This window comes from Sciurus vulgaris (assembly GCF_902686455.1).
Source record: "Sciurus vulgaris genome assembly, chromosome: 11".
NCBI classification, from domain to species: domain Eukaryota; kingdom Metazoa; phylum Chordata; class Mammalia; order Rodentia; family Sciuridae; genus Sciurus; species Sciurus vulgaris.
Window position 1 is genome coordinate 117,888,410 of NC_136472.1, and position 14,362 is coordinate 117,902,771.

The window sequence follows — 14,362 nt, forward strand, 5'->3', positions numbered from 1 at the left end:
CTGGGACATTTAGTTAGCAGCATGTCGATCGGGGAAGAATCAGACCAGGAGTAGTGAGTACAAATACGTTGTGGTATAAGTAAGCTTGCTGCCCCAGGTGATCTAAACAAAATCTATTGAGCTCAGAGCTCAGAGAGCAAGAGCGACAGAGAGCAGCTATGGTGTTAGAGAGACAGTGAAGCCAGGGAAACTTGGAAGCATTCTAAACGGCTAACACGATCTTATTTATATTACTCAAAGGTCGTTCTGGTTGCACTCTGGCCAATGAACTGTAAGGGAGCCAGAAGGGGCAGGACAAACAGACTAGAAAGAAGACTGTGAGGGGCTGGGGATATAGCTCAGTTGGTTGAGTGCTTGCCTAGCATGCACAAGGCCTTGGGTTTAATCCCCAGCATCCCCTCACCCCTTAAAAAAAGACTATGCGGCAACGCAGATAAAATATGACAGTGTTGAGGAAAATATGGTGGAAAAAATTGGGGTGGGGAAAAGTAGGTAAACCCTGGACACATGGTAGAAGAAGAGATCATAGGACTTTCAGCTGGACTAGACCTAAGGCAAAAAGGAAGTATCAGAGATATTTCCTTTTTAATATATTTTATGGGGTTTTTAGGTGGGGTTTGAATTAGCTTTCTGTCACTATGACAAAATATGTAAGATAATCAACTCAGCAAGAGGAAAGGTTTACTTTGGCCCAAGACTTCAGATATTTCAGTCTATAGTCACTTGGGTCCTGTTATTTGGGACCTACGATGGCAGAGGGCATCAAGTACATCATGGTGAGAACACATGGTGGAGGAGGAAGTAAAGAGAGAGACAGGAAAGAGCTGGGATCCTAATATCCCCTGCAGAGCATGCCCCCAGTGACCTAAACTCCTCCCACCAGACTCTACCTCCTAAAGTTTCCACCAACCTCCCAATAGCACCACAGGCTGGCAAATAAGTTTTTAACACATGGACCTTTGGAGGACATTCAATAACCAACCACAGGGGTCTTACTAAAGAACTAAGATTTTTAAATGTATTTATTTATAGCAAATATTATTATTTTTCACAGCATGAATTTGTGCTCCAAATAATTTTTTGAGATGTTTAATGAAGGCTTTGTTTGTTTAATGGACCAAATGCCTGCAAACATCACACTGACTGATCAATTCATTCTGCTAACATCCTGAGTTAACCAAAACATAGAACAAAAAAACACAGTAGTCTAACTTAAGTGAACTATTTTGTGTTCAGGCACAGAAATAATGAATCCGATACTGGGAACCAATTGATGTCCCCCCCCCCCCCCCCCCCCCGTTTTGGGGCACCCTACTACTCTTTCGATGCTGAGAAAAAGAGATCTTGAGTCCCAGCATTAGACATCTGGCAGCAGCACTTTTTCATCACATTTCCGGTATTTTCTTTGATTGGAAGTTTGTACTCTGCTGCTTGTCCTTCTGCTTCTCACAGCTCCCTTTGACGGTTGCCTCTCGGGTCTGTAATCTTCAGGCAGGATGGTGCACAGGGACACGTGTTTCTGCTTCTGGTGTATGTTCGTTTTCTTGTGCACGTGATCACACTTGAGTGTGAAAGAAAGAAAGACGAGAGAAGAGGCAGAAAAGGGTGGACATAGGTAAAGAGCAAGGCAGGTGGAGACAGGCAGAGGGAAGCCGAGGTAGAGACATTGCAGAAAGCTAAAAACCTGAGGAGTAGGGATTGCGTTGTCTTGTTTTGAAGATGTAAAACCAACGGCAGAAGGAATGCTGGGCATTCATGATTATTTCCAGCAGGTCTTATTTATGTGGGGCTGAATCCTTCCATTTTTTCTTCACTGTAAAATTGGAAACTGTGGAAATTAGGTGAGGCTTAGAAGGGGTACAGCAGCAAGGGTGATAAAAGACTTGGAGTTTTTATTGTGTCCCCTAAATACATATGTTAAGTCCTAACCCCAGTTACCTGTCCTATGGTAGTCCCTTGTTATCTACAGAAGATATGTTCCATGACCCCCAGAGAACGCTTGCAGTCTCCACTATTACCTAGCCCTCTAAACGAGCATCGCGACACTGAATCAGTGGATCTGATACCTGAGATGGTTAATAAGTGACTGATGGGCAAGTAGTGTGGTTATGCTGGACAAAGGGACAATTCATATACTGAGCAGGACAGCATGAGATTTTATCAAGTTAGTCAGAATCATGCATAACTAAAAATTTACGAATTGTTTATTTCTAGAATTTTTCATTGAATATTTTTGGGTTGTGGTTAATCTCAGAGGGTAGCTGAGATTGCAGAAAGAAAAACCACAAATAAGGGGAGACTACAGTACAGGTGCTCCTCAATTTATGACGAGTTTCTGTCCTGGTGAACCGTTCATTCATAGACGTAAAGTGCATTGGATGCATGGAGCTTCTCGAAGGCCCTAGCTTAGTAATGCAGTGCAATGTAAGGCATTATCCTCATGATGGTATGGCTGGTGGGAGCTGGGATTCACTGCTGCTACCCAGCATTGTGAATGAATACTGTTGCATGTCGCGAGCCCAGGAAAAGACCAAACTGAAAAATTCAAAGTATGCATATCGCTTTTGCACCATTACAAGTCGAAAAATATCACTATATTGAACCAGTGTATGTCAGGAATTGTCTCTATGTGGGTCTTTGCAGATGCCACCAATCAACGTAAGGTCATTGGGGGCCCTAATCCCATATGACTAGTATCCTGGTAAAACGGGGGACATTAGGGCCCAGATTCATAGTGAGACCTCTGTGAGGTGGCAGAATAAAGACGAGAATGAATCTCTCTGGCCACCACCCACAGCCAGGAAAAGGCAAGGCAGGATTCTATCTTACCAGGTTTTCCTAGACTTCCAGCCTCCAATGGATGAATTCCTGTTGTTTTAAGCCACCCTGTTTATGGTATTTTGTTATGGTGGTCATAGGAAACTAACGTAGGCAGTAAATCCAACATAAGTCATCAGGGATGTGGTAGCCAGAAAGCTTACTATGAGTTAGAGCTGCGTCAAAGAGAGTACAGCATTGTCTCCGTGCCAGAAGTGGCAAGATCACCATTAGAAATGGAAATTACATTTGAAAGCCATTAGACTTCTAGGTGATGCATCTGAGAAATTGATCACACTTTAGAGGCATATGTGGTATCATTTTTTTTTCCTTTTTCTAATTGTTTGAATTTTATACCAATTTTTAAACTTAACTGGGTGTTAGCTTGAGGTGGTTAAAAGGTTGTTTTGGGGGAGGTTTGTTATGGTTTTTCTATTAAAAGTGTTTCCAACTCTGCTGAAATGTTGCTGAAAAGCATGGGGCTGGTAACAGTTCAACAATCCGTGGCTGCTCATTCTTGCCTACTTTTACTCTCCCTCTGAAGCAGGTTAGCGTTGAAGGTGGTGTGGAGCAGCCTGCACGCGTGTTCAATTCTTTGTTTCTTCTTCTTCCCTTTCCCTCTGCCTCCCCTACCCTCCTTCGCTCACTCAACCTCTTTTGTTCAGTATGTGTAACTTGAAGCAATTAACATTAAACTTAAATAAAACAAACCTAAATTAAAAATGCCAAAAAAAAAAAAGAAGAGTACAGCATCTCAAACGTGAGAGGGGGGAGTCGTCTTCTCTCTGGACTGGCCATACCGCATGTGGACTATTGTATTTACTCCTGAGAAGTATACTTGGCAGGATATTGATAAGCTCAAGATTTTCTAGAAGATACCGAGAGTTGGGAGGTGGGGCTGGAACACAGCCACACTAACACCCCGACTCTTGCAGTCTTATGCCTTACCCTTGTCGCTTTATCTCACAACACTTCTGTCCATGCATTGAATCATTCATTCAAATCAAGACAAGCTGTGCCCCTGGCTGCCTTCTGTTCTCATTCCACAGATGACTCATTCCTGCAGCTTCGGTTTCCATCTTCAGCTAAACTTCTCTCTGAAGCTTGGGTCTGTTGATCTGACCACCTACTTACTGGTCATCTGTCTCTACTTCATTTAGTGATGGCCTAAGCAAAACTTGTTAAAAAAGGAACTCAGGACTGGGGATATAGCTCAGTTGGTAGAGTGCTTGCCTTGCAAGTACAAGGCCCTGGGTTTAATCCCCAGCACTGCCAAAAAAAAAAAAAAAAGAACTCAAAGTTTACCATTCCCCCCACCCCCTGGATCTGCTCTCTCCCCTGTGCATGCCTCAGGGAAGGACGCCTCTCCCACCTGGCTGTGTGAGCCATATCTGTGGGGGTAGTAGCTCTTCTGGGGGTCTTGGAAGTTCCTTGAGGTCTGGGTCCAGGCCTGCTCTTTACCTAGAGTTCCGTCTGGCTCTCAGGTCCACAGTGAATACTGACCTGGCTGACAGATGGCCCCTCTCCTGTTTTCATCCTCCAGAAAGAACAAGACTTAGTTTTTTTTTTTTTTTTTTTTTTTTTTTGTCTTTCTTAGAATAAGTCCACTTGGAGACATGAGTTGTCTGAACAACATGGATTTTGGGAATATTCTTCAAGAGAATAAAAGATTGCATAATAGAACATGCCCTTTCCTAAAAATATTGTTCGTGAATTTGAATTCTTCCAGAAGGGCATTAAGTCCCGCTGTCACAAAAGAGTTAATCTGAAGATTAACACTGTCCACTGTCGTATTGCCTTTTCCTTACAAACCTTTAGAGAAAGTTGGATAGTGCAGAAAAACAGAAAGCAACCACTCAATCCCTTACTTTTCATTTGAAAATACTCCTCCCTCACTGGCTCCTTTGTATGGATTAGATGTTTTGGTTACCCCAGAATTCATATATTGAACTCCCAGATCCCTAATGTTATGGCATTTGGAGCTGGAACCTTTGGGAGATGATTAGGTTTGGATGAGGTCATGAGAATGGGACCCCAATGATAGCATTAGTGTCTGTACAGGAAGAGGAAAGACACCAGAGCCCTCTCTTCACCTCATCAGGACATAGCAAGAAGGTGGCAGTTTGTAAACCAAGAAGAGGAACTGGGAACTAAATCTCTAGCAGTTTGATCGTGACTTCTCAGTTTCCAGAACTGTGACAAATAAATCACTTTTGTCTATAAGCTACCCATCATTTTGTTACAGCAGCCTGAACAGACTAGGACTGTCCCTTTCACTCCTCCCTTCCTTCTTTCATCTCTCCTTCTTCTCTCTCTCCCCTTTCTCTATTACAATCTCTTTCCTACTTTGTTTCTTGTGGGCAGGAGCGTTTGCAGGATTTGCAGGGATCATCACCAATAGTAGGTTCTGGCAAGTAGGTCAGATTTCACAAGCTTAGGGCAGATGGGAAATCAGCTTTCTTTCAGAGTGAAGGGCTCACCCATCGGAAGTCTGGTCTATTCTTCTGTCATCACTGTCTTCATTCTTTACAAGATAGTAAATCTTGTAAATCTTGTAATCTTAGGTATGTGCCTTATTCTAAACCTTTGTGGTAAAAAAAAACAAAAAACAAAAACAGCAAATAAACAATAACAAAACTCCACTTATTCATAGAATTGCTTTTCTTTCTTTCTAATAAATCTACATTGCCTGTGTGTGAATGTGGCTGGGCACTTGAGGATGGAGATGAAGACAGGGAGTGTGGGCAGAGCTTTCTGGAAAGATGGGATTAAGCCAAGTGGGGGCATTTTAACATGTTGGAAGCAGAGTGGTATGTCGAAGAGAATCTGAAATTTTGGAAATGAAGACCCCTGCTTGAGACCTAGCCTTTTGGCTTAACCTCTCTCTTTTAGTTATTTCATTTATAGAAAAGTGACATGATAACAATTTTACTAAGTTGTTACATGAAGTAAATGAGTAATCAGGTAGGAAAAGTGTCAAGTGGTGGTACTGATTCCAAACATGGGAACTTCACTATTATAATATAAAGCTGCTTCCCCACCCTTTATGCTGCAGTCATTTCCCTGCCTCCCAACTTCTTGTCAGTCTGCGAACATCCTAGCTAGCTATTGGTTCATCAGTCAGCTTGCAAGTATCCTTCTCTGTTACTGGTCCCCTGTTAGCCCACAGAATTCGACTGCCTAAGAATATCTCCCCTGCCACCCTTTTCTCCCTTCCTTGCTTTCATGCTCTCTCCTCCATTTCACTCTCTCTTGCGTGCTCTCTCTCTCTTTCCTTTCCTCTCATTTTCTCTCTTACCCTGCAGGGAGACACTCTGTTTGCTTAATAAACTCTCTTATGTGAGTTCCCGTGTCCGGAGTGGTTTCTGGGTTCTTACAACTATCCATGGTTCCTGCCCTCTCATCTAGATCTCAACCTTTTTTCCTGTTTGTCTCTTCCAAACAATACTTTAAAGACAGAGATTATTCTATTTAGTTTTCTGCACCTAGTTTTCTGCACCTAGATTATTCTATTTAGGTACTGAGGGCAAAGCATCTATTAGATGCTTAACACAGGTTTGTAGAACAACAGAGGCACAAATGAATACCCCTATGGTCAGGATCAAGTGGAGTCTTGATCCCATGAGCTGTATTCTGCCCTCTTCCTCTCCTTTTATCTTCTCTTGCTTTCTGAAGACTATCCCATCCCATCTGTTTCTGTCCTCTCACTTGTATTCATGCATATGTAAATATATATATTTTTTTCAAGAATGTGTCTTAGACCTAAGCTCCTTAGAGATCTCATTTTGTCTCACCAGCAAGTTGTTCCGATAATCATTGTAATTGCAAAGATGTTAGGATGAACCCTTGAATTAACTGCCTTTCATTCCAAGAGTCAGGAAATTTCAAAGGGGTGGAGCAAGAGTTTCCATAGTTGTCATGGCAACGACAGCGGGTCTGATGCTCTGTATTCTTCTCTTTCCATCCTCCCCTCTCCCCTGCCCCCAGTGCTCACCCCTTCACCCACTGTGTCCTAATCTATTCATGATGGTACCAGTCAAAAGTCTAAGAGAAGTGATATTCTTTGGAGTGGATATAGGGAAAATGGGACTTTAAAACAAAGGTTACGTACGAGGTTATCAATAGAACAGGCCCCTTTCATTGGTATAAACTCTGAGAGTCAGGTAAGAATACAACACAGCCTCTTGCTTTATCAAGACATGTTTGGCAAAGAGAAAGGAAATTGATAGTTTTTGGTTTTCTTTGATCTTTTTTTTTTTTTTTTTTTTTTTTTGCGGTGCTAGGGATTTGAACCCAGGGCCTACTAACTGAGTTATATCCCCAGCCCAAGTTTTTGGTTTTCTTAACCCCTTCAAGCTAAAGTCACTGTGTTGCTCCCTCCCCCAACCATCTGAAGTCCCAATTTCCTTACCAGTTTCCCAGCCCTCCAATTTCCTGAACAAATCTGTATGTAGCAGCAACTGGAGTTCTCCCCACAGACTCAGACCTGTCTGGGCCTGAAAAAGGGTCAAAGTAGAAACATAGTTTTGGAGAAAATGGATTTGAGAAATGTCTTTAAGAAGCAGAATGTGTCGAACTTGTTAATGGACTGGAAGTAGGGGATAAGGAAGAGACTGACCAGATTTCTCATGAGGGCAATGGCATGGAGAGTGGCCTCCATTAAGTTCCTCCTGAGACTGGGAATCTCTCCAAGTTCCCCAGGAGGAGACCCAGTTGGTGGGGGTGGAAGAAGATTTCCACTCTGTACATGCTGAGGTCCCAGCAAAAAACCTGGGCACGAGTCAACCTATTTCTATTCTGTTCTTTTCATGTTGAACTTAAGATAATCAATCCCCACCCTGATTCATAAGAGAAATCAAACTGGAGAGGGTTTTATTTTTATAAGACTCACATAATTTTGAAAAATTGCCAGTTGAGATCTTTGGCCTATCTATCTAAATTTATAGCTGTATTCAATTCATTCCTATGAGTTATCCTACCTGGAGCTGCTGAGGTGTCATTAACCACCATGTGAAGGCTAAATCCACTACAGATTGACAGCTTAATCCACAGTGTCTTCTCTTCTTTGAGACTGTACTAATATTCACCCCATTTTTTTCTTATGTGGCATCTTGTGTACAACTTCCTGTGACTCCCAGTCTTTGTTTTTCAGCTTCTGTTCCTCAGGAGGAATGTTGTCTAGTTCTTTGAGGCATCCCTAGTGCTTTCTAGAGTGAATTTCTTCTGTTACCTTGGGGCCTATCTTTTAAGTCTGACTATTTATCCCAAACACTTCAAATTTAGAAAAAATGGTATGTGCCTGTGTTTGTGTGATGTATTTAGAAATTAAGAGAGAAGGAGAGAGAGAGAAACTTTTATTTTCAAAAGATTTTCCACATTGATAATCACAGTTGGTCTTCATAAAACTCTGAGGTACAGAAACAGATGGGTACATCTTCTTTGTTATGGTTTAGATATGAGGTATCCCCCCCACAAAACTTGTGTATGAGACAATGCAAGAAAGATTAGTGGTGAAATGATTGGGTTTTGAGAGCCTCAACCTAATAAATGTGTTAATCCTCTGATAGGGATTAACCCCAGGTGGTGACTTAGGCAGGTAGGGTGTGGCTGGAGGAGGTGGGCCACCATCTCCCTTTGGGGTATACCTGGTGGGAAAAAATCTCTCTCTACTTCCTTGTGGCCATGACCAGAGCTACTTTCCTTCACCACACTCTTCCACCATGATGTCCTGCCTCACCTTGGGCCCAGAACAAGGGATGGCTGAGAACTTTGAAACTGTGAGCTCCAAATAAACTTCTCCTCCTCTAAAATTGTTCTCAGTGGGCCTTTTAGTCACAGCAGCAAAAAAGCATACTAAAACATTCCTGACATGGAAGCTGAAACTCTGAAGACTGGTCTGGCCTGAGGTCGCCAGGTGGATCAGTAGGGACAGGAAGAATTTATTTTACATAACCCTAACGGACAAATACTTTCACTGATACTGTCTGTTGTGAGGGGCTATAATAACCATTATTGTCTGCTTCATTCTCTAGATGAAGGAATACAGCTCAGTGAGCTGTATGTGGTGATTCTGACTTTCACCACCTGGAGTCAGCCTAGAGCCCACAAGTTAAAGGCACTGCCCCGGTAAGACTTCCTCACCTAGATGTCAGCTGCAAGTGGGGCCCTACGTCACTCACACTTCTTAATGACTGGGTACACATCTGGGGGATCCTATGAGCCCCCTCTGGTTTGATCATTTGCTAGAATGACTCATAGAACTCAAGAGAGTGTTATAATTCTGATTTTGTTCTAAAGGATACAAATCAGGACCAACCAAAGAAAGAAATAGAGGGCTGGGGCTGGGAGGGTTCCAAATGCTGAGCTTTCTCTATGGCTCATGGCTCTACTCATCGATGTGTTCTCCAATTAAGAAGCTCAAAGGGCTCGTGTCCAAGGTATTTATTGAGTTTTCACACATAGGCATAATTGGTAACTCAGTCTCCAACCACCTCCCCTCCCCTCTCCAGGTTCAAAACCCCAACCCTCTAATCACATGGTTATTCTTGCTGCGAACAAGCCTCCATCCTGAGCTACATCTTTATCATAACCTGTGGTGTGGTCCAAGGGTCTCATGGATAGCAGATACTCGTATCATTTAAGAAACTGGAAGGGTTTTATGATCTGTTCTGGAAACCTGGAATAAAGACCAGATGGGTTCTTTATTATACAATAGTAGCAGAGCCAGGCAAGTTCTGCATTTAGTCTGGGAATCCAAGGCTAAGTGCTTTCCCTTATGCCCAACACTGCACCCCAAGAACTTGGTTCCCATCTGGTTTTCTGATAATGAGTGTTATACTTTAGATATGAGGTGTCTCCCTAAACCTCATGTGTCAGACAATGCAAGAAGGTTTAGAAGTAGATCATTTGATCAGGTTATGAGAGCCTTAACCTAAACTATACATTAATCTTCTGATAGTGATTAACTGAGTGGTAATTGAAAACAGGTAGGGTGTGGCTGGAAGAGGTGGGTCATTGGGGGCATGTCTTTGGGGTACATATTTTGTCCATGGTGAGGGGAGAAGTTCTGCTTCCTGGTACCAAGTTCTGAGTCACCCTTCCACCATGATGTCCTGCCTTACCTCAGATGCCAAAGAATGGAATCGGCTGTCTATGGACTAAGACTTCTGAAACCATAAGCCCCCAAATAAACTTTTTCTCCTCTGATTGTTCTTGTCAGGTCTTTTGGTCACAGCAGTGAAAAAGCTGACTAAAACAATGTGTTTAAGAGAAAGAGAGAGGGGCTGGGGAGATAGCTCAGTAGGTAGAGTGCTTGCCTCTCAAGCACAAGGCCCTGGGTTCAATCCCCAGCACCACAAAAAAGAGAAATTGGAATGTAGTCTGATGTCTTGAAGACCTAGACAGAAACTTCCTCATACTTCAAAACCACACCCTGTCCTTCACTTTGGCCCACCTGAAATCAGACCAAACCCAACAATCCAGTTTTCCACATTTCTAAAGTAATAAAGCCAAGCAGGAAGGATGCTGACAAATGAATGTGCTCTCAGGACAACCCAGGGTTTCTGAAAGCAAGCCACGTAGGAGGTGTCAGCACAGACCCTGATTGCAAAAGTCTGCATTTATCCTTAATCTGCATTTTAAACCCAAACCCTCCATCCCACACAGTTCTCTGCCCTAGCTAGCTGTGTTCCACAATCTGCAAGCCAAAATGGAATGGTGGATGAGGAATGATTTCTTTCTTTCTTTCTTTTTTTTTTTTTTGCTGGAAAAAGCTTTATTTTCATTTGGTCCAAGGTTTAGGAGGGGCTCCAAGCTGCCTAGGGGTTAGAGAGAGAGAGAGAGGGGCTCAGGCCAAAGCTCTGATGCCAGGATATGCAAAGGAGCCCCATCTAAGGCCACACTGCTCCAGGCCTTCGAGTCATGCTTGAGGGTGAGTCTGTCGAAGAGATACTCGCCCAGGCCAGCCTGGGGGCCTGCCAGACCGTGGAGATTAGTCAAGTGGTCTCCTATCTTCTTGATCAGCTTCACCTCCTCATCAAGGAAGTGGTTCTCCAGAAAGTCACAGAGATGTGGGTCTGTGCGGGTAGAGCCCAAGGCATGAAGATCCAAAATGGCTTGGTTTCAGGTTCTTCTCCAGGGCCAAGGCAGCTTCCATGGCATCCTGGGTGTTGCCCCACTCATCTTGAGAAGGTTTCTGCACGTCCTGGAAGAGGGCACGGCCGCCGCGTTGGTTTTGCATCTTCAGGAGACTCGGAGGCCTTGTGCTTTTCCTCGGCCAACTCGCGGAAGAAGTGGCCCACGCCCTCCAGAGCCACAACGTCTCGGTCAAAATAGTAGCCCAGAGAGAGGTAGGTGTAGGAGGCCTGCAGATGTAAATTGACAAGGCGGTTGACAGCAGCCTCCACCTCGGTAGAATAATTCTGGCCAATCTGGGAGGCCATGGTTGGTCGTCACTAAGGAGCTAACCACAAAAAACAGAGTTAGCTGGACCCCGAAGCAGGAGGTGGGCGAGAAGGTGGTCCCGGAGATTGTAAATGGAGATCAGATTGGAAGGCGATTGGAAGTAGAAGAAAAGGGAGTCCCCGGGTCTGTTCCGTCCAAACACTGTTGAAGCAAGAGACAGATCTGCAGGACCTCCAAGCACGACGGTTCGAGGAATGATTTCAAAAGACCGAAATCCTGGACAGGCAGGGTGCTGATGAACAGCATATCCACTTTGATTATTGATGCAAAGCACTTAGTGAAAAGGGGAGCGGATTTTTATTTACTGCACCCCTACTGTGTGCTACAAGCTGTGGTCAGCATTCTAATGGCACACATCATTTAACTCTCACAGTTCTGTAAAGTGTGTCTGACTATCCTATTTTAATGGAAATTCAGGCTCCAGAAGTTTAAAGATCTTACCCAAAGATGTTCAAACTGATTTGAACCTAGGTTTAATTCTAAGATCCACTCTCCTATTTATACCAGTCCTCCTCCAACCACTGGTAAAAGCTTGGAAACTGTTGCTGTCAATTTTTTTTGTTTGTTTGTTTGCTTAGGGCTTTATTAAATCTTCTTTTTGTATGATGATGTGATTAAACTGATCTTCAGAAAACCTGTCATTTTGAAAGCTTAGGGCAGCAGAACAAGCTAATCAAAGAAAAGCTTTATTTACATTAATCCTACTGGGAGATTGCTCAGGTCACTTCTCTGAAAAGCCTGGTGATTTTGCTCAGCTTAGTCTAAACATTAGACCATTTTCACTTATTAAATCGCTGCTAATTCAGGCACCAATGCAGAACAAATGTGCCATTAATGATAAAAGTCACAATCACACAAAAGCCTGACTGTGGGGTTGGATTGGAAGTACAGCACTAGTTCCAGATGCAGATTCTATTTTACCTTACTTCTACAAGCTTTGGACTTCGTTGATAAACAATGAGGTCTCTGGAAATTTCGGTGGGTGTGAAGCCTGAACGCCTCATCAGCTCCGTACTAGTGCCACCTAGTGGCTCCTCAAGGCATCTGCAGATCCTTCAGATTTCTAAAGGGTCGGGGAGGGTTCGAGGGCCCTGCCATCTCCAGGCCCTCAATCTAGAGGCACTAGAGATACTTGTGTGCCAAGAGAAGAGGAAAGAGGTGATCGTCTACTTCATATAACTATAAAATTCTCGATAGCTGAGATAACGAATTTTTGGACTTGGACAATTTTGTTTTGACCTCATACAGGCACAACACAAGAATACCTTGCCCCCTGCTTTTTTTGGAATCTGTGGCCCCATTGATATCTGGGAAACTCCACCAATGCAAACATGCCATCCCTTCTTCCATATCTCCCGCAGGCATTGTCCTCAGTCAACACCACAGCCCAAGAGGAAAATGAAAAAGCTCAGTTCTACCTCAGACCATTCACTCTACTGGTTTTATTTCCTTCTCATGGTGTTCCTTAGCCACCTACCTGGCAAAGGATATTGGGAGGAAGTTCCTCAGCACTGTCTTTGAATAACATGGGGAGCATGGACCATGTGTCATCTAAGCAAGTTCGAAAGCCAAGTTTGCTAAGTCACTTCTGACTTTGAGAAAGGAACCATCTGTTCAGGGACAGAACCAGGGCAAAGGACAGGTAGCTGATTAACAAAGAAAAGGAAATGGGTAAATAGTACTCCCCCATTATCTGGTTGCTAACAGCTTCTGTGGGAGGGGAAAAATCACTTTCCAACACAATCACCCCTGACGTTCTCTTCCTGCCTTTTGGTCACCAGTAAGAATAAGAAGAAAGGAAACCTAAAATCTATAGAAGGGGAAGATCAGCTCTGAACCCCCTCCTCTCAGGAGGAGTCTCTTTCTCTCTCTCCCTCTCTCTGTTCTTTTTCTTAAATAAAGTTTACTTTTTGCTCTTGCCTCGGTGTTTCCCAGATGTTTAATCTTCAACACTGGTAGAATGAGGACCCAATTCTGATTTTAAAGACAGATTTCATTGTTAAAACGTAACCAAAGTGGGAGATAATAAACACCAGACAAGGAGACCATGATAGGAGAATAATAGGATCAGTTCAGGATTTGGCGTCAGAGTTACCTGGGCTTGAATCTTGGATCTGTCTCTTGCTGTATACTGGGGGAAATTATTTGGCTTTCCTATCAGCTTCCTCACCTGTCAAATAGATATCATGTATCCCGTTTACTGATTTATAGTACAAAATAAATCCAACTGTGGAAATAAATGAAGTTCACCTAAATGAGAACAGTTTGCTACCGTGAGGAATTTGGCCACCATCATTGATTTGGTAGAGACTCAAGCGGGCAGAGAAAAGAAAAGCATTATAATGAAAAAGGAAGGCTTCAGGTCTGCTCTGATTGAAGTTTGTGGGCACTGGAATGCTGGAGGAGGGTCAAGAGGGGGAGGGCATCTTCTGCCATTAGGTTAGAGTGCATATTTCTATTCTTCTGATTGGCCCTGAGTTGGAAGCAGCCGTAAAAAATGGGGAAGCTGCCAGTCAAAGACCAAGTCCTGACTGTTCTGTGATGATTTCTGTGGAAGCTGTGGTTTGGCTTTTGCATATTCTGGGATGGTTGCATTAGTGGTTGTAGGTTGGAGTTCTGTTGTCACATGTAGTTTGGCCATTGTCCATTTGTACAGTCATCTTTTATGATGTATTCAAAGCTAGTCACACCTTGTATACAGATATTCAGTGAGTGGTAATCATTATTATTACAATTCACAGTGATCAGAGGTGGCTCTCAGACTCCAATGGAGCCAGACTTTAGGTGGTAGCTTCCTTATTTCATTTTGGGTTGCTGTAATACCCGAGGCTGTGTAACCTGTAAAGAAAAGAAGTCTGTGTGGCTGACAGTTCTGGTGAATGGGAAGTGCAAACAGCATGGTGGCATCTGGCACAGGTTTCCCCTTGGTTGTGTCACAGCATGGTGGAGAAGTAGGTAGGGAAGTGGGCATGTGAAAACAGACAGGAGACAAAGAGTCGGGAGGGACCAGACTTGATCTTTTATAACAAATCGTTCACATGAAGTAAGTGGGTCTGGTAAGAACTATATTAGTCCCTTCTGA

The 14,362-nt window shown here is 43.4% G+C and overlaps 1 pseudogene across 1 annotated transcript; it reads right to left on the minus strand.

Moving 5' to 3' along the window:
- Positions 1-10,598: 10,598 nt before the first annotated feature.
- On the minus strand, positions 10,599-11,463 carry LOC306639300 (ferritin light chain-like; annotated as a pseudogene). Its single transcript has one exon. The product of its transcript is annotated as a ferritin light chain-like (transcript).
- Positions 11,464-14,362: the final 2,899 nt, after the last annotated feature.